The 22,699-nt window shown below is 43.4% G+C and overlaps 1 protein-coding gene across 2 annotated transcripts in view; it reads right to left on the reverse strand.

The window, feature by feature from the left end:
- The window catches only part of LOC307243636 (uncharacterized protein), a 228,604-nt gene that overhangs the window by 44,444 nt on the left and 161,461 nt on the right, over positions 1-22,699 (reverse strand). The window lies entirely within an intron of this gene.

A 22,699-nucleotide genomic window follows, 5' to 3' on the forward strand; every position in this document is an offset into this window, starting at 1 on the left:
ACGTTAAAGTAAAGTGACAATAGAACCAAATAGACGTTTGAAACATTATATGGAGTAAGAAGAAGAGTCCAGTAGGGTTTAACATCCCCAGTCTGACTCTTAATGATGGGAATTCCGTCTCTTTTTCGTGAGTCAGATCATTCAGTCGGCTCAGCTCAGCGATAAGAGCCGACTCTTTCAGTTCCCATGCGGCTCTTCATTCAGTACCACATCTGGCTTTTATAATTCAGCCAAATTTAGCAATGTTTTGACCTATGGTTGGTATGTGTCCCCCATATATGACTTAAATTATGCAATGTCATTTTACTAAACCTCATGATTTGCAGAACCCCTTAAATAATGTTAGACAACATTTTTACATGTTTCGCCATATTGAAGGTTAAAGAAGAACTGTCCTAGCGAGACAGAGAAGTTATTGCATATGACGTCATTCTAACTAGGGATTTCAAAGACAGATTTTTGCAAGTTGGCATCTCGGGCTTGAATTCATCACGACCCGACACGCGTCACAATCTTCCGAGTCCGTGAACGCAGCATCGCATTGCAGCGCTTTCAAACCGGAGTGGGCGGTGTCCGCGTCGAACGTGACGTCAGAGAACGAGTCAACTCGTTCATCGATCACGGATGACGTCGGTCTCGCGGTTCCAAAAAAAAAGGAAGTTGGTGACCACGGCGCTCGCAGGGACCATGTGATTGGTCAGTTTGAGGATCAGTCGTCCAATCAGAAGCCCCATGCATAAACATGCTCAACGCAACAATAACGTCGTTACAGACAGTACATTAGATAACTTACAAATAAGATATGTATAAAAATAAAGAAGGACCTATTGTACATTATGAGATTGTGGCGATCCCACAACGTTACTTTACCAATGATTACTGAGTTGCAAATAGTGGATTTAATGTCACAGCGGCACCAGATAGACCACCCTGTGTCCGGGGGAACCTTTTCAGCGACGCACCGGAAGTCCGGAAGCTCGTTAGCTTAGCTTGTTGATGTTCCCCGCAGCAGTTTGTCCATCGTGGTGTTAAGATGTGGAGGTTAGAAACCCTGAGAGCAGACATCAGCCGTCCTCTGGCTGCGGCTGTGGAGGAGATTTTAGGATTATTTGAAAAAACCATCTCAGAATACGAGGCGAAAGTTTCTCGTTTACAAGAAGAAAACAATGGTCAACGCGAGTTACTGGACGCGGCACTGAGTCCCCGAGTTGTGCTGCACAGAGCAGGTCTGGAAGCAGGCAAACTTTGATTTATATTAATACCACATGCTTTCATTAATAATCATTTAATAGGTAATACATTACATACATTCTGGGGGGGGGGGGGGGCATCATCCTTTTCTGCTCGTGCTCCACTAGATCCTGACGAGCTCCCATAGATGTTGTGGTAAAACCACATTTATTGTCCTCTCTTTATACTGAGAGAATGGATATTTGGTGTTAATAACAGCTTGGAAGAAGATATCCACACGATAAATGTTGTTTATTTTTAGAGCCATGACTTAGACTACTGAGTAATATACAATACACAAATACAGTTGGCGAATGTATTAGGGCGCTGTGCGCTGCCTCTGTAGGCCTGTGTGCAGAAAAGGAATAGACGAAAATCCAATGTTAAGTGACGGTCTAGTGATCTACAGGTTATTTAATGATACGATAAACAATAAACTATCATGTATTACATATTATAAGCTATGATATAATATTGTATATTGTATGCAAAATACACACCATACAAGTATAACATACTCAATGCAAACAGGTTTACAGTCATAAACCTAATCACATTGTATCTTACAATATAAAACTATGTATGAGTTGGGCTGTACATTCTAATACAAGTGAATGTAGTAGGGAGAGGGAGGGAGAAAAAAGACTCCAGGGGGAATAGTTTACATATCAATTAAACCAGTATCATATTGTTTGTAAAAAAAAAAAAAAAAAAAGATAAATTTATCAACATTTATACGGGCTATTTGAGTGTTCACTTAAACCAACATATTTTTCATACTTTAGAAAAGACAATAGAAAAGGCCTTTGAGTTTGACAGTCCTCTGTCAATTGTGGATGTGAATTTCAGCCAATATGAGTATTACATTTATCATGTCAATATCTTAATCCAATTTGTTTATCGAAATCGAAAATAAATTAATTGTAAAATGTTTTCCAGTATAAAGAGCTACCCATGAAATGTGGTCTCGCCACAACATCTATGGGAGCTTGTGTCCGCTTGGTCTCACTCTCCTAGTTTTCCTCCCTGTGTCTGTTTGTCAGTGTTGCCTCCAGAGCTCCAGCAGCTCTCTGTCTGTTAAGAGGAGCTTCCCCCTGAGCAGCAGGTGTGGAGCCCCAGCCCCAGAGAGGCAGAACCTGTAGCCTGCACCTCAACTGAACAGATGGAGACACAAGTAGTAGAAATAGAAGTAGAAGTAGATCCAGAAGATCCAGCTGCTCCTTTAGAACCAGCTGGTGCTGAGCAGCCCTTCTCTTCACAATCTTTTGAACCTGAGACTGAAAACAGTGATGGAGGTTGGAAGGAGACCACAGGACTTCCGTTAGGTAACTGTTCTTTTTTTTTCTCCCACCAAGTTCTTCTACTGAGTCAGTTCTATCATAACTGTTTGTTTCTTTCTGACTTCAATGAAATACTGTGTTAATCATTACACTGTGCTGAGCTCACTACTGTGTTGTGAGAGCTCAATCTTGAGGTTTCACTCATCTTTCTGTGTCTGTTTGTCAGTGTTGCCTCCAGAGCTCCAGCAGCTCTCTGTCTGTAAAGAGGAGCTTCCCCCTGAGCAGCAGGAGTGGAGCCCCAGTCTGGGCCAGGAGGAGTCAGGGCCCCCACACATTAAAAAGGAAGAAGAGGAGTTCCCTGTGAAGACTGAACATGATGGAGAGTGCGCTCAGTGGTCCCAGCTTCATCAAACCCAAACTGAGGTGAAGAGAGAGGCAGAACCTGTTGCCTGCACCTCAACTGAACAGATGGAAACAGAAGCTGATGGAGAGGACTGTGGAGTGTCAGAAGCAGCCAGTAGCTCAGATCCAGCTGCTGCTTTAGAACCAGCTGGTGCTGAGCAGCTCTTCTCTTCACACTCTTCTGAATCTGACACTGACGACAGTGATGAAGGTTGGAAGAAGACCAGACAACCTCAGTCAGGTAAGTTTTTCTTTTTTTATCCTACCAAGCTGTTGACCGGATTAATATCAACAGGTAATAACTTCATCAATTGTTTATTCCCCATTTAATAAAAATAATCAAAATTAAAAAGACAGAAAACAAATGCATTTACAGAAAACACAACCGCAAACCCATTACGGAAGTGAGCCCCACTGGATGCGCTGATTTATCTGCAATAAAATATATTAAACTAAATTATTTTCTGTCTGTAATTATATACAGAATACATGTGCCAGATCAGGCAAATTTTGCCACGTCCACGCGCCACGGATGTGGACAAATTTGTTGGTACCCTTACAGCTCATTGAAACAATGCTTCATTCCTCCTCAAAGGTGATGAAATTAAAAGCAATGTTCTCATGTATACCTGCATGCCTTTAGTATCTCATAGAGTGAAGCAAAGAAACTGAAAAAAGATCAATTATTGCTATAGAGATCAATTATATTCTATGGCCTGGACAGATGTGTTGTTACCCCTTACAAAAGATTATAAATAATTGGATTATAGTGATATTTTAAATTAACTGTTTTCTTTAATTGGTATCACACATGTCTTAAATCTTATAATCAGTCATCCATATTTATATGGAGAAAAGTCGTCACTCTGCTGTTTGGTATCATGGTGTGCACAACACTGAACATGGACCAGAGAAACCAAAGGAGAGAGTTGTCTGAGGAGATCAGAAAGAAAATGATAGACAAGCATGTTGAAGGTAAAGAAGAAGAATCTTTATTGGTCACACGACACACGCATATACAGTATATACACACACTCGCTTTTTTGAGTGGTGGAATGTGGCCTCTGCAGAAGTTTAAGTTCCATGGGACTGTAGCCAACCTCCCTGGATCCGGCCGCAGGAGGAAAATTGACCCCAGATTGAACATAAGGATAGAGCAAATGGCAGAAAAAGAGCCAAGGACAACTTCCAAAGAGGTACAAGCTGAACTCCAAGGTCAAGGTACATCAGTGTCTAATCGCACCATGCGTTCGCTTTTTGAGTGACAGTGGGCTCCATGGAAAAAGACCCAGGATGACTCCACTTTCGAAACCAAAACATAAATAAGCTAGACTGGAATATGCTAAAATGCATCTTGACAAGCCACAATGCTTCTGGGAGAATGTCCTTTGGCAGATGAGTCAAAACTGTAGCTTTTTGGCAAGTCATATCAGCTCTATGTTCACAGACGAAAAAATGAAGCTTTTAAAGGAAAGAACACCATACCTACTGTGAAACATGGAGGCTCGGTTACACTTTGGGGCTGCTTTGCTGCGTCTGGCACGGGGTACCTTGAATCTGTTCAGGGCACAATGAAATCTGGAGACCATCAAGGTATTCTGGAGCAAAACGTTCTGCCCAGTATCAGAAAGCTCCAACTCAGTTGCAGTTCATGGGTCCTCCAACAGGATAATGATCCAGAACATACAGCCAAAAGATTTATAGATAGTAAGATTTATAAATAGTAGAAAAATGTTAAACCGTGGAGTTAAATTTTCCCGTTAGATGACATGGGGAAACACAGTTCACTTACCGGGATGCGGAACAGTGCTGAATAACGCCAATCGACAATTGGCGTTATTCCGCTGGCCGCCTAGGTTACAGCTCTCAGGGCTCCAGGAGAGCCACAGGGAGGGAGGCCACGGGGAAGGACGGGGCCCTGTGCGACCGGTGTAGGTACCAGATTGGCTCGGCCTGGCAGATCGGCTTGCTTGTGGCGCAATGAAAGTGAGGGCCAGCGCACGCCGGCTGAGGTGCGGGTACTGCGTTCCATTCCGTTTGTAAAATGGCTCATGTTGAGGATTTTTTTGAGACTCGATCAGGCTTTCAGTTTTTGGATGGCTGCACAAAACAGCAGTTGCTGAAAATTTTGAACCACTATAAGATTGAAATCAGTGACACAGGCTCAAGGACAAGTTAAGTATATTTTAAAGGCTTACTTGTATGAGATTAATGTGTTGTACAGCGGATGGTATGGTCGAGGGTGCTACTGGTGAGTTTTCACAGTTAGGTCAGAGTACTGGTTTGTCCTCTGAACAACAGAAGGAGTTGCTCCTTCTGGTGCTGAAAATGGAACATGTAAAGTTAAAGCATCGGGTTGAAGTAGATAAGGAATTGACTTTGGAAAAAGTTAAGTGTGACAGCAGGCTAGGATCACCTTGGCACATGAGAAATTATCTTTGAGAGAAGGTACGTTTAGCTGCTCTTAACATCTGTGAGATGGTTCCCGAGGCTTACCGCCAGCGGTTTAGGACTGTTAGGAGGGAGGATAAACAGTGCTACCTTGAGTTTTCACGCAATTTGCTGAATACTTTTAATCGTTGGCGAACAACTTCTGTTGTGGAAACTTTTGAGGAATTGTGTGATCTTATTGTTTTGTAACAGTTCAAAAATGCAGTTCCCAGCTGTATTGCCACATGTATAACTGAGCAATAGGTAAAAACAGTGGCGAGGCAGCTGCATTGGCAGATCAGTATGTCTTGACTCACCGCAGTGATTGTGGAACTGTGCGTAGTGCCGGTGGCTCTAAGGATGATGCTATTGGGCATGGATTTTAGTCTGTGGGTTCAGTCAAGCCTGAATTGAATGTGACAGATATGCATGGCTCGGAAAGAGTGTCACAGATGAATTTAAAGTCAATGGCATTAGCCGCTCCAGTGCTAAGTGTGATTTTGGACCTACCTTCTCCTCAGCTGTGTGAGAAAGTTCCTTGTGATGATGCTTATTTGCCTGAGAGACTCAGGCACGTTGGAATTATTTATCCTGGCATCACAGTGGAGTCTGATACTGGTTATTCATCACTAGTTTGGAGTATGGATTGTCTATCTTGTCTGCTCTAGTGCACAGGCCGCATCCCTTTCGAGATTTGGTGCAGGTGGAGCTGTGTGCATCAAAGTGTGCCCAGTGGGGCAGGTGGCAGGAGTCATCTCATTCTTGGGAATGAGCTAGCTGGTGGGTGTGTGTGGCCAGATGTTCCATCCTCCACCCCTCCACTTGTTATTCCAGTCCCTGTAATTTACAGTGAACTAGATCAGAGTGAGCGTGACTTCCTGAAGGACACTGCCAAAGTGATTAATGGTATAACTTTTCCTATCATATGTTTGCGCAGGTGTTAAAACAACTTTGGGTAAAGCACTCTCAGTTGTCGGCCTATCATGCACAAAGTCAGGGAGCAGTGCAGCGTTTATCACTTAAGTCACTGTTGTGTGCCTTTTGCACAGGGTTGGGCAGGGATTGGGAGGAAGGCTTGCCGTGGTTAATGTTGGCAGATAGGGAGGTGACACAGGAGAGCTCCGTGTTTAGCCCCAGTGACTTGGTGTTTACCCATTCTGTACATGGTCCTCTGGCAGTGTTAAGGGGCAATTTTAAGAGCAATGTTCCTGCAAAAACCTGATTGACTATGTAACTGTATTCAGACCTAGTTTGTATGATCTGATGATATTTGCAAAGGAGAAATTGGCTACAGCACAAGAGAAATGAAGCCTGTAGACGGCTTCATTTCATAATATAATATATTATATTATATCATTTTATAATAGACGGCTGAGTGGTGCCAATTCAGTCCTAGCGATCAGGTGCTGTCTCTTTTGCCAATTGTTAGGTCACAGTTTCAGGTCAGGTGGAGTAGCAGATACAGAGAAGAACTATTGAATTTCTACTCCAGAACAGAGGAGCTCTGTCATGTCAACCTGTTAAAGGGCGTACTACTCTTGTGCGGTTGAGCCAAGTGTGAGATGGTTCAGAGTGTGTCCAGCCTCTCGTTCTTGTGAACACTGCATGGTGTAGTGGTGGGGGATGCAAAACCAATAAAACAGCAGTTTTACAGTCTGTCTACTGTTAAGCACAAGAATTTAGACGCATAGATCAAGTACATGCTGCCAAGTGCTGCCAGTGCAAGAAAATGTGCTGGCGGTAGAGCAGTTTCCTTTGCCAACAACAAAAAAAAAGAGCTAATGCGGTTCTTGGGATGGTAGGATACCACCGCAGTTTCTGTACAAACTTCCTCTGTTGTTGCTCCCCTTACTGTTTTGTTAATAGAAAATGCTATACACTATATGTGTGGTCTCCTGTTTGTCAGCAGGCTTTCCAGAATGTCATGGCATTTCTGTGTAGTGCTCCAGTGCTGGCTGCTGCTGTGTGGAGAAGCTGTTCAAGCTGCAGGTTGATGCCAGTCACGTAGGGGCATATACAGTACTGATGCAGCCTGACAATCAGGTGCTACATAGGCCTGTAAGTTTATTTTCTCAGAAATTTAACAAACCTCAGCTTACCTACTCGGTGATCGCAAAGAAGACTTTGGCTTTAGTCTGGGCTTTGGGTCATTTTGTTGTGTATGTGGGTGCTGGGCTGGCTGCTTATCTTTGTGTTGCAGATGTCCAGTAGGTGTGGTCAGGTCGTCATATAATTTGGTACACCGGGACCTGGCTGTTCCCAGTACGATAAGAGTGAAACCTACTCCCCATCCTTACCTTTTTTTTCTCCTTTTACCCGACAACACTCCACTCACTATGCTATCATTCATGCCAACACTACTGACTTATTGACTGCCACCCCCTCATAGCATATTTGACATTTATAGTTGTTTGTGTTAGTTTCAAATGAATTTATTGTTTCTTTGCTTTAAACCATTATGTGACTTTTGGTATTTGCATTCCTACAGTTCCTGAGTGCAATTGCACTTTTAAAAAACTGTGGTAAAACTCGGTCCAGTGTTATATAAATTTTACCAGACAAATAAATTTTACCAGACAAATTTGAACCCTATTAGTCAGGTTTCAATAACAGCATTTCAATAATCCCCTGCTGTTATTGAGTGAGTTGCAAGGTGACCTCCCACTGGGCCTAAGCATTGGCATTATTTATATTTTTTTGTATGTATTTTTCCCCTCTTGTCTTTTTTCCCCTCTCCTCTCTTAGGTTGTCAAATGTCATCAGTCTTGCCTACTTCCAGAGGAAAGAAACTATACGACTGTGAAGTGTGTGGGAAGAGCTTTAAGACGATGACCGAAGTAAAAGTACATCATCGTATCCATACAGGAGAGAAACCTTACCCCTGTGATCAGTGTGTGAAGAGCTTTACAACAAAGGGTCATTTAAAACAGCATCGGCGTATGCACACAGGAGATGAACCATATCTCTGTGAACAGTGTGGGAAAAGGTTTAAACAATCAGCCAATCTCATGATTCATCAGCGTACGCACACAGGAGAGAAACCTTACTCCTGTGAACAGTGTGCAAAGAGCTTTAAGACAAGGGGCGATTTAAAAGTACATCAGCGTAGCCATACAGGAGAGAAACCTTACCCTTGTGAACAGTGTGCAAAGAGCTTTAGGACAAGAAGCGATTTAAAAGTACATCAGCGTAGTCACACAGGAGAGAAACCATACTCCTGTGAACAGTGTGGGAAGAGATTCAGCCAATCGAGCAATCTCAAGATTCATCAGCGTACACATACAGGAGAGAAACCATACATCTGTGAACGGTGTGGGAAGCGCTTTTCGACAAGGGGTGAAGTAAAAGTACACCAGCGTACGCACGCAGTAGAGAAAACGTACCCCTCTGACAAGTGGCCTCAATATTCTCAAAACACATCAGCGATTTCACACTGGAATGAGACCATATGACTGAACAGTGTAGGAAGAGCTTTGTTCTAAAAGTCATCGCAATAGACGTGTTAGTCACAAATGAGAGAGGCTACATCAGCGTAGTAACACAGGAGACAGACTGTACCACTGTCCAAGAGTTCCACCAAGTCATCACAGCTGATCATTTCATCCAAACTGCCAATTAAACTCTGCCTCGTGTTCTTTGTGCTGTTGAATATTAGTTCCATCCTGCGATTGAAGTTATTTTACAATGTAATCCTTCCCTAGAAGATAAAAGCGTGTGTTGATATGATTGTAACATGGACACTAGAGATCCAAGTGCCACGGAGAGGGGTCAGCTGAGGTGCTGTCACAGGGGATTAGTTTACAACTTCTCTTTTCTAATACTTGAATATTGTCGGAACATGTTTTTATTGAGAAGAAGCGTCGTATTTTACAGACATTGTGATAGTTTCACTGCTTCTGTTTTAAACTGCATATAAAACAACATACAATACTCAAATGGAATGTCTGCCTGTTTTTGTAAATATAAACAAAGAAATCGAAGATATGTATGGAAAACAATAAATATTTTTTTAAGATGAAGAAGAACAAAGTAAATGTGCAACCTCAGACACATCTCCCTTCCTACCCCTAACCCTCCCTACGAGCGCTGCCAAGGTTGCGGACGGGGAATTCATTATTAAGATCGGTCCCAATCTCTCTCAAGATAAGAAATAAAGGAGTGCCAGATTTTTTTAAATTTCCCAATCTTATCCCTCAGAAAATACCTTAATCTCTCCAGGTATAATGTACTGAACAGTTCTGTGAGTGACTGTTTCACTGATGGTACCCCTCCTTCCAGAATAATAATTTGTTTTTTTATCAACAATTATCCCATAAGAGATGATGGTCGCTGAGCCAACCTAAACCTTGACCTTAAGTCTTTGGATATTCCTAATATAATTAATTGGTTCTGGCTCTATTTGCACTGCAAGTATGTGTGAGAATAAATTAAACATTTCTGTCCAGAAGTTGTCCAGTTTAGGACAAAGTGCAAAGCTGTGAGCTGAGTTGGCCTCACTTAGACAGCATCTGTCACATAGAGGTGACAGTTCTGGAAAGAGTTAGTGGAGCTTCACTTTAGAGAAGTGTCAAGTCTATGTATGATTTTGCTGAGTTGATGAGTTGCCAAGAAACCCTCAATCTCTGAATTAAATGATTATAGGTCCGTCGCCCCGATGTCTGTGGTCATGAAATCCTTTGAGAGACTGGTGTTGGCCCACCTGAAGGACATCACAGGCCCCCTGCTGGACCCCCTGCAGTTTGCCTATCGGGCAAACAGGTCGGTGGAGGATGCAGTCAGCATGGGACTGCACTACGTCCTGCAACACCTCGACTCGCCAGGGACATACGCAAGTGTCCTCTTTGTGGATTTCAGCTCGGCATTCAACACCATCGTCCCTGAAATCCTCCACTCCAAACTCACTCAGCTTACTGTGCCAGCCCTCACCTGCCAGTGGATTACTAACTTCCTGACAGACAGGAGGCAGCAGGTGAGGCTGGGGAAAACCACATCCGGCATCCAGACCATCAGCAATCACCCAAGGATGTGTGCTCTCCGCTCTGCTCTTCTCCCTCTACACCCACGACTGCACCTCGGGAGACTAGTCTGTTAGAGACTCCTGAAGTTTGCAGACGACACAACAGTCATCGGCCTCATCCGGGACGTTGGCAAGTCTGCATATAGACGGGAGGTTGAACAGCTGGTTGGTGCAGTCAGAACAACCTGGAGCTAAACAAGCTCCAAACTGTGGAGATGACCGTGGACTTCAGGAGGAGCCCCCTAAAGCTCAGTCCCCCTCACCATGCTCAACAGCAGTGTCTGCTGTGGAATCCTTCAGGTTTCTGGGATCCACAATCTCCCAGGACCTAAAGTGAACACTCCACATCGACACAGTCATCAAAAAGGCCCAGCAGAGGATGTACTTCCTGCACCAGCTCAGGAAGTGCTGATCCAGTTCTACTCTGCAATCATCCAGCCTGTCTTCTGCACCTCCATCACTGTCTGGTTTGGTTGGGAAACCAGCAGGACAGGAACAGACTACAACGGACCGTCAGGACCGCAGAGAAAATCATTGGTGCCGACCTGCCCTGCATTCAGGACTTGTACGTGTCTAGAGTTAGGAAACGTGCAAGAAACATCACTGCAGGCCCATCGCACCCTGGATACAACCTGTTCCAACTCCTCCCCTCTGGTAGGCGTGACACAACATGGTACGCCAAAACAACCAGACACAACAAAAGCTCACTCTGATGAACACTTAATTTTTATTGTCATTATAAACCTTCACCCAGTGTATATACTGTACATTTTCTATATATATATTATGTCAAATCCACCTACCTCATGTATGTAAAGTAACCTGTTAATTATCCCATATTTATTCCAGCATCTTTGCACTCATTACCTTCCTGCTACAATTTCATTTCTGTTGTTTTTGTATGTATGTGTACAGGTATGTATGTACTCTACATATGCATATTTGTATATATGTGTCTGTATATGTATGTGTGTATGTATGTAAATGTGTGTGTGTGTATATATATATATGTATATATATATATGTATAAATGTATATACATCTACATCTGTATATAGTAGTTAAATGTTTGTTTAGCTTGTTGTCTTTGTTTCAGCTGTATGTCTAGTCCATGTTTGTACATTAATAGTAAGGAAAAAACGTAGTCAAATTCCTTGTATGTATGTACATACTTGCCGATTAAAGCTAATTCTGATTCTAATTAATCCAGCACATAATCACATGAATTGATCAAGGCTATCAGGTTTTGCTGAGACAAAATGAGGAATGTACAAACCCCAATTCCAATGAAGTTTGGATGTTGTGTAAAATGTAAATACAAACAGAATACAATGATTTGCAAATCCTTTTCAACCTATATTCAATTAGATACCCTCAAAGACAAGATATTTAATGTTCAAACTGATAAAATTTATTGTATTTGAGCAAAAAGTCACTCATTTTGAATTTGATGCCTGCAACACGTTCCAAAAAAGCTGGGACAGGGGCCTGTTTACCACTGAGTTACATCACCTTTCCTTTTAAGAACACTCCAACACTCCGACCTGCCAAACTTGGGAAAATATTTTACCACAATAGTGTAATATGGAACGTGGCTCCGACCTATCCATTCCGATTTTGGCCGATTCTGATTTTTAGCATTTCATCATTTACATTGTCTTACGATAATTTAGAGTTTATATTCGTGATCAAAGAAATCTATTTTCCTAATTCTTCATTTGGTCTCATTGGGTATATATGCTGTACGCAGTCAAACTGATTGACAGGGGATTTGAAAACTGTCATGTTGCTCATCTCTGTCTCTTCTGTCTCACAGCAAAGCTGGGTCCTGACATCCCAGATGACAAAACCAACACTACTAAACGTAGCGTGAGGGACGCCAGTGGGCAAAGCGAGGGTCAACTATTTAATTTATTTAAAGAATCCTGTTTTATGTACACAATATAACATGTACATTTAAATATTGTTACATTTTTAATCGATTTTTCTTATTTATCTTAACTTTCAATTGATGGTTAAATGGCCAACATAAAAAAAAAGATTTTGTTGCAATGGTATGCTCTTGAAAGTAATAAAAAAATGAAAAAAATCTGGAATATCATAAGTCTCTTCTGGTGGTTCTTGAAAATATTCCGTTTCATTGTCACATTTAGGTTGAAATCTGAGGTTTGAAATGTATTCCAACTATATCAGATATCAGATTAAGCATAACTGTCATTGTCAGCGTCGCCGTCGGAGAACTGACTATCATCGCGGAAAATGTAGTCCAGTATGCACAGCTTACACTGACTTGGATCTATCGCACTGGTCAGATTAAGGTCTGCGATACGATACAGAGCTTCCGCAACCCACTTGTAATCTATAACAACAAGGACATAAGTTTTCACAGACAAGTGAAATCGAAGGCTTCTCTTCCTGCACTTTAACCATCTGTTTATGGAAGTGACGTCAGCTTTTCTTCCTCGTGGGTTATGCTCCCTACACAATACTGTATCCGGGTGTTTGTAAAACTACGATTTACAGTACAATTTAAAGGTTGAACTTTTATCAAAACGGTTTCACATTGTGACTTCCCATCACTTGGAATAAGGAGGGATGATCTTACCTCTACGGTCGCTTTAAAGGAAACAATCTATCGGCGTTCGCGCTGTTCAGCGCCTCGGTAAGTCAATTTGTATATTTTATATTTTTGTATATTTTTATATGTTAGACTATTTGTTAAGTATTTTTCAGCTATTGGTGTACATTTGGTCATTTTTCATTTTATTCTTCATTATATTATTTTATTTCAATTCAGATAGTCTAAGAATTCTTTAGTGAGTTGGATGTAGTGGTGGAGAGCGTCCCCAAGGGGGACAGAGAGTGGTCGTTGGAGCAGATCTCAATGGGCATGTTGGCGAAGGGATCAGAGACATAGATGACGAGTAGGTGATGGGTAGGTTTGGTTCAAGCAGAGGAATGTGGAATGACATTACATTACATTACATTACATTACATTGGAAGGACAGATGCTGGTGGATTTCACCAAAAGGATGGAATTGGCTGTTGTGAATACGTATTTCAAGAAGAGGGAGGAAGACAGGTTGACATTCAAGAGTGGAGGAAGGTGCACACAGGTGGACTACATCTTATGCAGGAGGTGCAATCTCAAAGAGATTAGTGACTGCAAAGTGGTGGTAGGGGAGTGTGTTGCTAGGCAGCATTGGATGGTAGTCTGTAGGATGAATCTGGAGGCGAAGAAGAGGAAGAGAGTGAAAGAAGAAACAAAGATAAAATGGTAGAAGTTGAAAAAGGAGGAGTGTTGCATGCAATTTAGGGAAGAGGTAAGGCAGGCAACAGGTGGGAATGAACGGTTACCAGATGACTGGGAAACTGGGAGACGACCAAGAAGGTACTCGGTGTGTCATGCAGGAAGAGGAAGTCCAGGAGAGCATAGAGCAGAAGAGGTTGGTGAAGAAGAAATGGGATAGTCAGAGAGATGAAGAAACTAGACAGGAGTACATGCTGATGCGGTGCAAGGCGACGAGAGAAGGGGCAAAGGAAAAGGAAAAGGCGTACGACAAGTTGTTGGCATACGACGAGGTTGGGCAGTAAGGAAGGAGAAAAGGTCTTGTACCGATTGGCAAGACAAGGGACCAAGCTGGGAAGGATGTACAGCAGGTTAAGGGTGATGAAGGATAATGATGGGAATGTGCTGACTAGTGAGGAGAGTGTGTTGAGAGGTGGAAGGAGTAATTTTAGGAGTTGATGGAATGAAGAAAATGAGAGGGAGAGAAGAGTGGATGATGTGAGGATAGTGGATCAAGAAGTACAGCTAATTAGCAAGGATGAGGTGAGAACAGTATTAAAGAAGATGAAGAGTGGGAAGGCAGTTGGCCCAGATGACAAACCTGGGGAAGCATGGAAATGTTTAGGTGAGATGGCAGTGACGTTCCTTACAAGACTGTTTAACACCATCCTGGAAAGGGAGAGGATGCCAGAGGAGTGGAGAAGAACTGTACTGGTACCCATCTTCAAGAATAAGGGAGACGTACAGAGGTCACTAGAAGGGAATAAAGTTTATAAGCCACAGCATGAAGCTCTGGGAAAGGGTAGTGGAGGCTAGGTTAAGATGAGCGGTGGGGATCAGCGAGCAGCAGTATGGTTTCATGCCAGGAAAGAGTACTACAGATGACATGTTTGCTTTAAGAACGCTGATGGAAAAGTACAGGGAAGGCCAGAGGGAGTTGCACTGTGTCTTTGTGGATTTAGAGAAAGCTTATGATAGAGTGCCGAGAGAGGAAGTGTGGTATTGCATGAGGAAGTCGGGGGTGGCAGAGAGGTACGTAGGAGTGGTACAGGATATGTATGAGGGCAGTCAGACAGTAGTAAGGTGTACAGTAGGCGTGACGAAGGAATTCAAGGTGGAGGTGGGATTGCATCAAGAATCAGCTCTGAACCCTTTCTTGTTTGCAATGGTGATGGACAGGTTAACAGACGAAATCAGGCAGGAGTCTCCGTGGACTATGATGTTCGTGGATGACATTGTCACCTGTAGCGAGAGTAGGGAGCAGGTTGAGGAGAGCCTGGAGAAGTGGAGGCAGCATTAGAGAGAAGAGGAATGAAAGTCAGCAGGAGTAAGACACAATACATGTGCCTGAATGGGAGGGAGGGCGGAGAAAAACAGAATGCAAGTGGAGTGGAGGTGAAGAAGGTGGATGAGCTCAAGTACTTGGGGTCGACCATCCAAAGCAGCGGAGAGTGCGGGGGAGAGGGGAAGAATAGAGTACAGGCAGGGTGGGGAAAAGTGTCCAGAGTGATGTGTGACAGAAGGGTTACAGCTAGAGTGAAGGGAAAGGTGTACAGGATGGTAGTGAGAGCAGCCATGTTGTACGGTTTAGAGGCGGTGGCACTGACAAAAAGGCAGGTGGATGAGGTGGAGGTGGCAGGGTTGAGGATGACATTAGAGGGACAGCTCAGGTTGGACAGTTTGGTGGAAAAGTGAGAGAAGCCAGATTGAGATGGTTTGGACACGTGTGGAGGAGAGATGAGAGTTACAATGGGAGAAGGAGGCTGAGGATGGAGCTGCCAGGCAAGAGGAAGCCAAAGAGAAGCTTTATTGAGGTGCTGAGGGAGGACATGCAGGCGGTTGGTGTAAGGGAGGAAGATGCGCAGAATAGAAAGTATTGGAGGCAGATGATCCGCTGTGGCGACCCCAAACGGGAGCAGCTGGAAGAAGAAGAAGAAGAAGGAGTTGAAGTTGTTCACAGGATCCTCAGTTGATGATGCCATGAACATGAAAGGTTTCAATTATGGTATTATTGTTAATGATACGTTTTTAAATTGTTCGGGTACCCCTCTGTTGTACAGGAAGAGCAGACACATCAAGGAAAATGCAACATTGATCTGAAATAGCAACATCCATGACACAGGGTATAGTGATATTTAGTCTTTTTGATATGACCAAGTCCAGAGTATGCCCCTTATTGTGGGTGGGTCCAGAAACGTGCTGAGTGAGGTCAAATGCCTCCAATAGGCTAATAAAGTGTTGAGCATCTGGGTCTGTTTGATTGTCAACATGAATATTAAAATCACCTGAGATAATTACACAACCACATTCAGTGGAGACCTTGGACAGTAGCTCAGAGAATTCATCAAGAAAGCCACATTTCGATTTTGGTGGTCAATCAACAGTGATGATTAAAATCGAGGCACTGCAGTTAATAGATATAGCAAAGTGTTCAAAAGACGTGAATTCTCCGAGGAGGATTTCCTTGCAGGTGTAGATATCAGAGAAGACAGCAGCAATTCCACTGCCTCTCTTATCAGCTCTAGTGGTTTGGATGAATTTGAAATTAGGAGGTGCTGTCTCAATGAGTGCCACTGAGCCATTTTTGTCCATCCAGGTCTCAGTCAGTAGAGAGAAATCCAGGATATGGGTACTTATAAGCTCATTATCTAAAAATGACTTATTAGTTAGTGACCTGACATTTAATAGACGTTTTTATTGTTCTGGATGCATGGTTTTGCGGGGGACTGATAGTTTGAGTCCAAACCGGTAGTAAATTGTTTAGATTCCAGTATGTTACAGGGAAGTTACGTAATTTCGGTCTATGGTTTATAAATACAGGAATTTGTAAAGCGGTGTGACAGTCATTAATGTCAGTAGAGTGGATCAGACTCACCAAACATCAGCAGTGAACCGAGGATTTCAGCGTAAGTTCCATGTTCAAGGCGAGGAGATGTGATCCGTGAAAGTTTGAATGTACTCCATCATATCTGAAGACGTTTGGACGGTTTAAGAAGGTGCCAAAGTTGTCCACAAATGGTATGTTGAGGGAGCAGCAGTATCCCTTGAGCCATGTGGGTAGCTGGAGGACAGGCGTGAATTTAACATCTCCAAATCTCGGACACGGCAGCGGGCCGGAGACGATGAACTGGCGAATCCGATTGTAGAAGACTGTCAATAAGCTTTGTAAAGTCTTCTTTAAGTGTCTCTGATTGTTTGCTCCTGAGATCGTTGGTTCCCACGTGGATGAGGAAAGTGGAGGGAGACAGGTTCTGATCCAGCAGCTGTGGGATTCTGGAGTCTATATCCTGGACGTGGGCACCCGGTTAGCAGAGGGTTTGGGGATCTCCAACGGGTGTAGATCCCGCTGCGGGAGCTGAGGTGGCGCTCTGCGGCGTTGAAAACAGGGGGGTCCGTGCCGGCGGAGGAGCCACCAACTGGCTCGGGAGCAGAGGCCCCGGTAGACGATGGTAGCTCTTCTGTGGGATCAAACCAGAAGGGCTAGACTTCACTCCCCACCTGTATCAATGAGCCTTGGGCGTCCATGACTCTGTTGCCGGTTCACCGGTCGACCTTCCTTGGAGCACTTTTGGTAGGTAGTAACCACTGCATAGCGGGAACAGCCCACAAGACCTGTGCTTGTGGAGATGCTCTGACCCAGTCGTCCAGCATCACAATGTGCTCCTTGTCAAAGTGGCTCAGATCCTTAAGCTGCTTCAACACATCAACTTCAACAACTCACGCTTCACTTGCTGCCTAATATATCCCAGCCCTTGACAGGTGTCGTTGTTACCAGATGATCAATGTTATTCACTTTACCTGTCAGTGGTTTTAATGTTGTGGCTGATCGGTGCAGTGTATATATTACTGTAGCCGAACTTCCAGATGATATCTTGTCATATAACCTGCTATTATTTTGAATGTGCACCTGGATAATGTTATGTTTTTAAGTCACATAAGATATGACACTCTAGGTTAATTTCTATCTTGTGTCTTTACCAGAGCAATATCAATATAATATATATTGTAATCTCATACTAGATTTTGTTTGTAATATAAGCAACACTGTTTTTAGCATTTTGTTTCATAACAGGTCATCCTCGGCCTGCCTGGTCTCGCCTGACAGCTGTGGTGTGGTCCGGTCCTCGCGTTGCGCTGCCCTGCTCTAATTTGACAACGGCTGGGGCTCCAGGCATCGTGGCGCCGGGGCCGGGCAATAGCATGCGATGTGGCCTGGCTCCATGCATTAGTAGCAGTCCCCAGTGGACTGCCGAGCTGGCCTCCCCGTCTGCCACCTAGATCGAGGTGGGGGAGTGGGGCTGGCTTGCCAGGTCACCTCTTCCCCGTCGCTGTCATGGAGGTCCCCACGCCGCACCTGATGCCGCGTGACTGGAGAATGCTCCCCAGTACATAAGGTCCTCGGTCTGTCAAGGCGGAAATGTTCGCGGTGGCGTTCTGGTAGTAGTCCCTTGATGAATGCTTGGAGACCAAGTTCCAAGGGTAAATCCGATGGTTGAAACAATGCTGTAATGCCCTCTTAATGGCGGCCAGCCGAGCCGTTCCTCTGGCTGCAGGTCTATGAGGATTTGTAGCGCTTTTTCTTCTGGGGAGAGGGCAATGTGAACAGCACTTTCCTCTGCCGTCCAGAAATTAAGTTGAGCAGCCAGCCTGGATGAGGTAGGTTTCTATGGGCTCCTCTTGACCAAACCGTGGCAATTTAGTGGTGCTCCGTCGGACCCCATCCTCAGTCCCCATCCTCCGTCACTCTCGCTGATGGCAGTCTAGCAGCGGGATACTTCGCTCCTCTTCTCTGCGGTGAGGTGGCGATGTCCGATTGACTCACCATTATTTGCGGGGTGCTAGACCCATCTGGTAGGTCGCCGTCGTCTTGCTCTCGGCGGCTCCTCGGCGGGGGTGCAAACTCACTGCTCGGTAGCCTTATGCCTGGGGTAAGCGTGGCCGTGCCCTGGGCTCGCCGACTTGTAGGCACTCAAGAAATTCTTCCATCTCTCTCATTGTAGACATATTGTAAATCCCACTTCTGACACCAATGTAGGGAGGGGAGATGGAGAATGACTCGGACGAGTTTTTTCCATGGTAAAACAAGAACGTGTTTTATTGTATGAACACTCAAATACTCCTGATGAACTTCAATAGGAAGCGCATCTTACCCACCACCTGCGTTTCTCTGGTCCCATAGCTCATCTCGTCCCCCTTCATCCTGGGAAATGCAGTCCACTATTACCCCCCGGACGTTACAGTTTGATCGGTGCGCTGAGAGACGCACATACCCGCTTTTTACACAATCCCTCTGGAAAACGTAACTTAAAAATATGTTTTCTTAAAATAAAAACACAGGCAGTACAACACGGCTCGGTCGGTGTGTGTTTATTTAGAGATCTGTTAGAGGGAGTTTAAAGGAGGCTCCACAGCGCCCTCTAGTGCAGCAGCTTGATATGTAGCTGCTGACATACTGATCCATCTTGGTTTTAGAGGAACAACAACGGCACTAAAACACCTACCATATTTATATTCTTTATTTTATAAACACTAACACCAACTATACTTATACATTAAGAATCATAAATGGATCATGCCGTGTATTTTTTGTTTACCTTTTTCTGCTTTGTATTGCTGTCCTTATATGTAAGGGACTATCTTTTGTAATGCATCTAATAAAGAACAATGAATACAAATAAAACACTGATAGGACTTTACATATGATGTGGGACGATAAATTATGCGGCCGTTGAAATGTGATTTACAACCAAAGTGTTGATCCATAACTGAAATGCGCGAAGAAAGTTCAAATGAGACGAAGCTCCGTGACAAGTATCACCCTTGATACGCGTCCTGCGGAGGCCTCCATGATCGCGTTGTTGTTGTTGTTGTTGTTGTTGTTGTTGCTGTTGTTGTTGTTGTTGTTGTCATTCAGGTTTCGTCCACCAATCGGCGACATTCTGACCTCTTGTCAATACAACCACTGTCCACAAGGGGGCGTGTTTCATTAATTTCACTCATTTTAGTCTCAGAACCTTTTTGTTTGTGGAACTCTAAATATACATATACTCTAGCACAAATCTCAAAAATATAAATAATAATTGAGTTCTTAGCAATATAGGATCAATTAAATACATTTGGTTCACTTACATTTAGCTGACGTTACGCTTTTTTTTATTATTCGAAAGGTATAGGAGGTATTTCTGGGTTGGTTTATTCTCTGTTTGTTGAATTGTGAAAGCAGAGGTTTGCAATTGTAAGCTTGGAAGTAATTTCACACAGAGACAGTATGAAATGGTTGCAGCATATTGTGCCAAGAGGTTTTCACCTTCTTCTTGGCCCAGGGCCAGTGAGAGTCTCTAAAGTCTCAACTCTTCAGTTTAGCTCTTAAGGCTGGATTTACCCGAGCGGAGGCTGGGTAGTGTCTGGATCGGCTCCCAGAAAGAAACGGTTTTGCATTAGGAGCAGGGCCGTTTCTAGCTTTTTGGGGGCCCAAAGGAAAATGTTGTTTGGGGCCCCCTATTTTGTGACACTATGGAGGGGGGATTCCAAACCCTCCAGGGTGGTCCGGAGGCCATGCATTAAACCTTTACATGCATCAATCTGGTGACTTTCAGAGGAAAAGAGGCCCGATCCCTAAAAAAAACATTTTTTTCCTCTCAAATTCAAATCAAACATCTCAAATTGACCCCAGCAACTTAAATATACAGAATATTATAATAAATGGGAAACACTGGGGCACAACACAAGAAACTCCTGAAAACTTACAGGATTTACCCAATCTGCATTATAACAACTTCCAGATGCGCAGAAATGAGACGGATGCTGCATTTTCCTTTAAATGTTTATTTTAAATGATAGGAAGAAATTTGTTAAGGTGTTAACGATATGTTAACATAAACCCTCCCCCCTCCCCCCCCAAAAAAACAAAAAAAACCCCCAATAAATACAAATAATTAGGCCCTTACACAGAATGAACATAAAGAAAATGAGGCCACTGCACAGATAAAGAGGGTGCTTGGCTGTCAAGAGAGACCAATCATATTTATTAAAAAAATAATAACTAAATAAAAAAGGTTTTAACTGGCAGCTCGGGGGCCCTATGCAACCGCATAGTTGGCATATAGCAGGAAACGGCCCGGCAAGAGGCCATTCCATGTATTTGCATTCTGTCTCAATGGATTTTAAACAGGATGTAATATGTTCAAAGAGACAGTCGTGCAGAATTGACCTCGATGAAACACATTCCACACCAGATAAATGACTGATATTTTACCATCACGACTCAACTGACTAAACGGATAAAAGTTTGTTTTCCGACCTTCATCCATTAAATCACCCACCGAGTATTTAGGAACCTCAAAATAAAAACGAAAAACTGGACGGGTGTTTTCGTACTCTGCTTGAGCTCATTGTAAAGGGTCAGGTCAGAGGAATAACACCAAATGATTTCAGTGACGCTCGGCCCATTCAAGAGAAGTTCTTTAGTGAAGTAAGTTTATAAAATAAATGTTGTTTCCTGCATAGTCTCGCTCCACTACAGCACGAGGAATGAATGAAGAACACTGTGCACACGTCAACAAACAATGTGTGGTACAAGATACATGTCATCAGTGTTTTTAAAGCCTCCCTTTAAAAAAATTATTCATTTTTATTTTTTTTAACAGTTCCCTCTTGCCAAAAGGTCCTGTTCTTCCAGATTGAAACAACAGACGTTTCTCATACACCAACCTGGCTCTCAGTAGGGTGGTGGTGTTTTGGTGAGTGGTGTACTGTGTGTTTCGTCCCTATGTGCACACTGCTACTCCATGCATAAGTCATCAATAGGCAGCCAATTCTTAACTAATAAAAATCGACTTTCGATCCTCTTTAAGTGCAATTCAAATAATGTTCGAGTACATTTCTTTCAATGGCAGAGCAACACTTCCGTATTCATAGTATTAATGGTTTAAAGGTGGATGAGGTGTTCGAATAAACGTAGCAGGAAGCTACACCTTTTAACATGTTAAACTGCACAAATAATTAATTATGAATTCCACAAAGCTCCGAGAAACTGGACCAGGTTTGATTTATGAACACATCCAACACAAACCAGGACCAGCCTGAACATTTACAAATAAGAAAAAGAATCTGAAATAGAGGTTTAAATGCTGTTTAGGAGTCTTATAATAATCAAGTCCAGGTCTGACTATTAGTTCCGAAGTTTTTGATGTAGATTGATTTTGTCTTAAGTGTCATAGAAAAGAGACCGTCAAATCAGTGAAATCCACTTTTCCAAATCCAAAATTTCCACAAATAAAACGTTGACTTTTAAACGCTGTTTATTATCAATACATCAACCAAACAAACCATCGATCATGTGTTTTTATTGAAGTGCAGCCATGCACCAGTTGTCTTTCAGAGTAACAAGTACATTAGTGAAAAGTCTCAGGTTTTGGAATGCACCATAAGGCATCAGACACTGTGAATTGGGTGTAAACTTCAGCGCGTTCATGAAATAATACTTTTAATACAACATTCGAATAACAATGATCGATATGAGGGGGGTACCGTGTGAAAGCTCTGTGTCTCCACGTTCCACTGCTTTCCTCCACTGCTCCTGTTGTTTTACTCACCCTGAGTATACGGTAACACACACACATAAGTTATGTGTGTGTGTGCGCGCGAGTGTGTCCACAGGGCGGGTCGGTCCACACTGGGTTTCACGGAGCGACTCACAGTGTCCACTGTCCATGTCCAACTATGGAGTTTAGTGACTGGAGTGACCGAGCTGCAGTCGGACCGCCGTTGTGCCTAAAGCAATAAGTGGACCTTCCATAACTTCAAACCTCCTGCACCATCTGTTTCCACGCAGGGTGTTGACGTTGCCGTAGAGGATGGGGCGTCCGAGCAGGTGTATTGTGGTGGGCCAGCGACAGCGGACGTGAGAGAGAAAGACTTCCAGTGTCTGGTCACGGCCTCTTTCACAATCTTACGACGGGAAGAGGAGGTCGTTACCTGGGATGAGGGTCGTTGGTTCCCTTACCAATGAGAATTACACTTCCCCTTACTTTGGCAGATAGTGGAGCGACA

This window comes from Zeus faber, assembly GCF_960531495.2.
Source record: "Zeus faber genome assembly, chromosome: 1".
Lineage (NCBI taxonomy): Eukaryota > Metazoa > Chordata > Actinopteri > Zeiformes > Zeidae > Zeus > Zeus faber.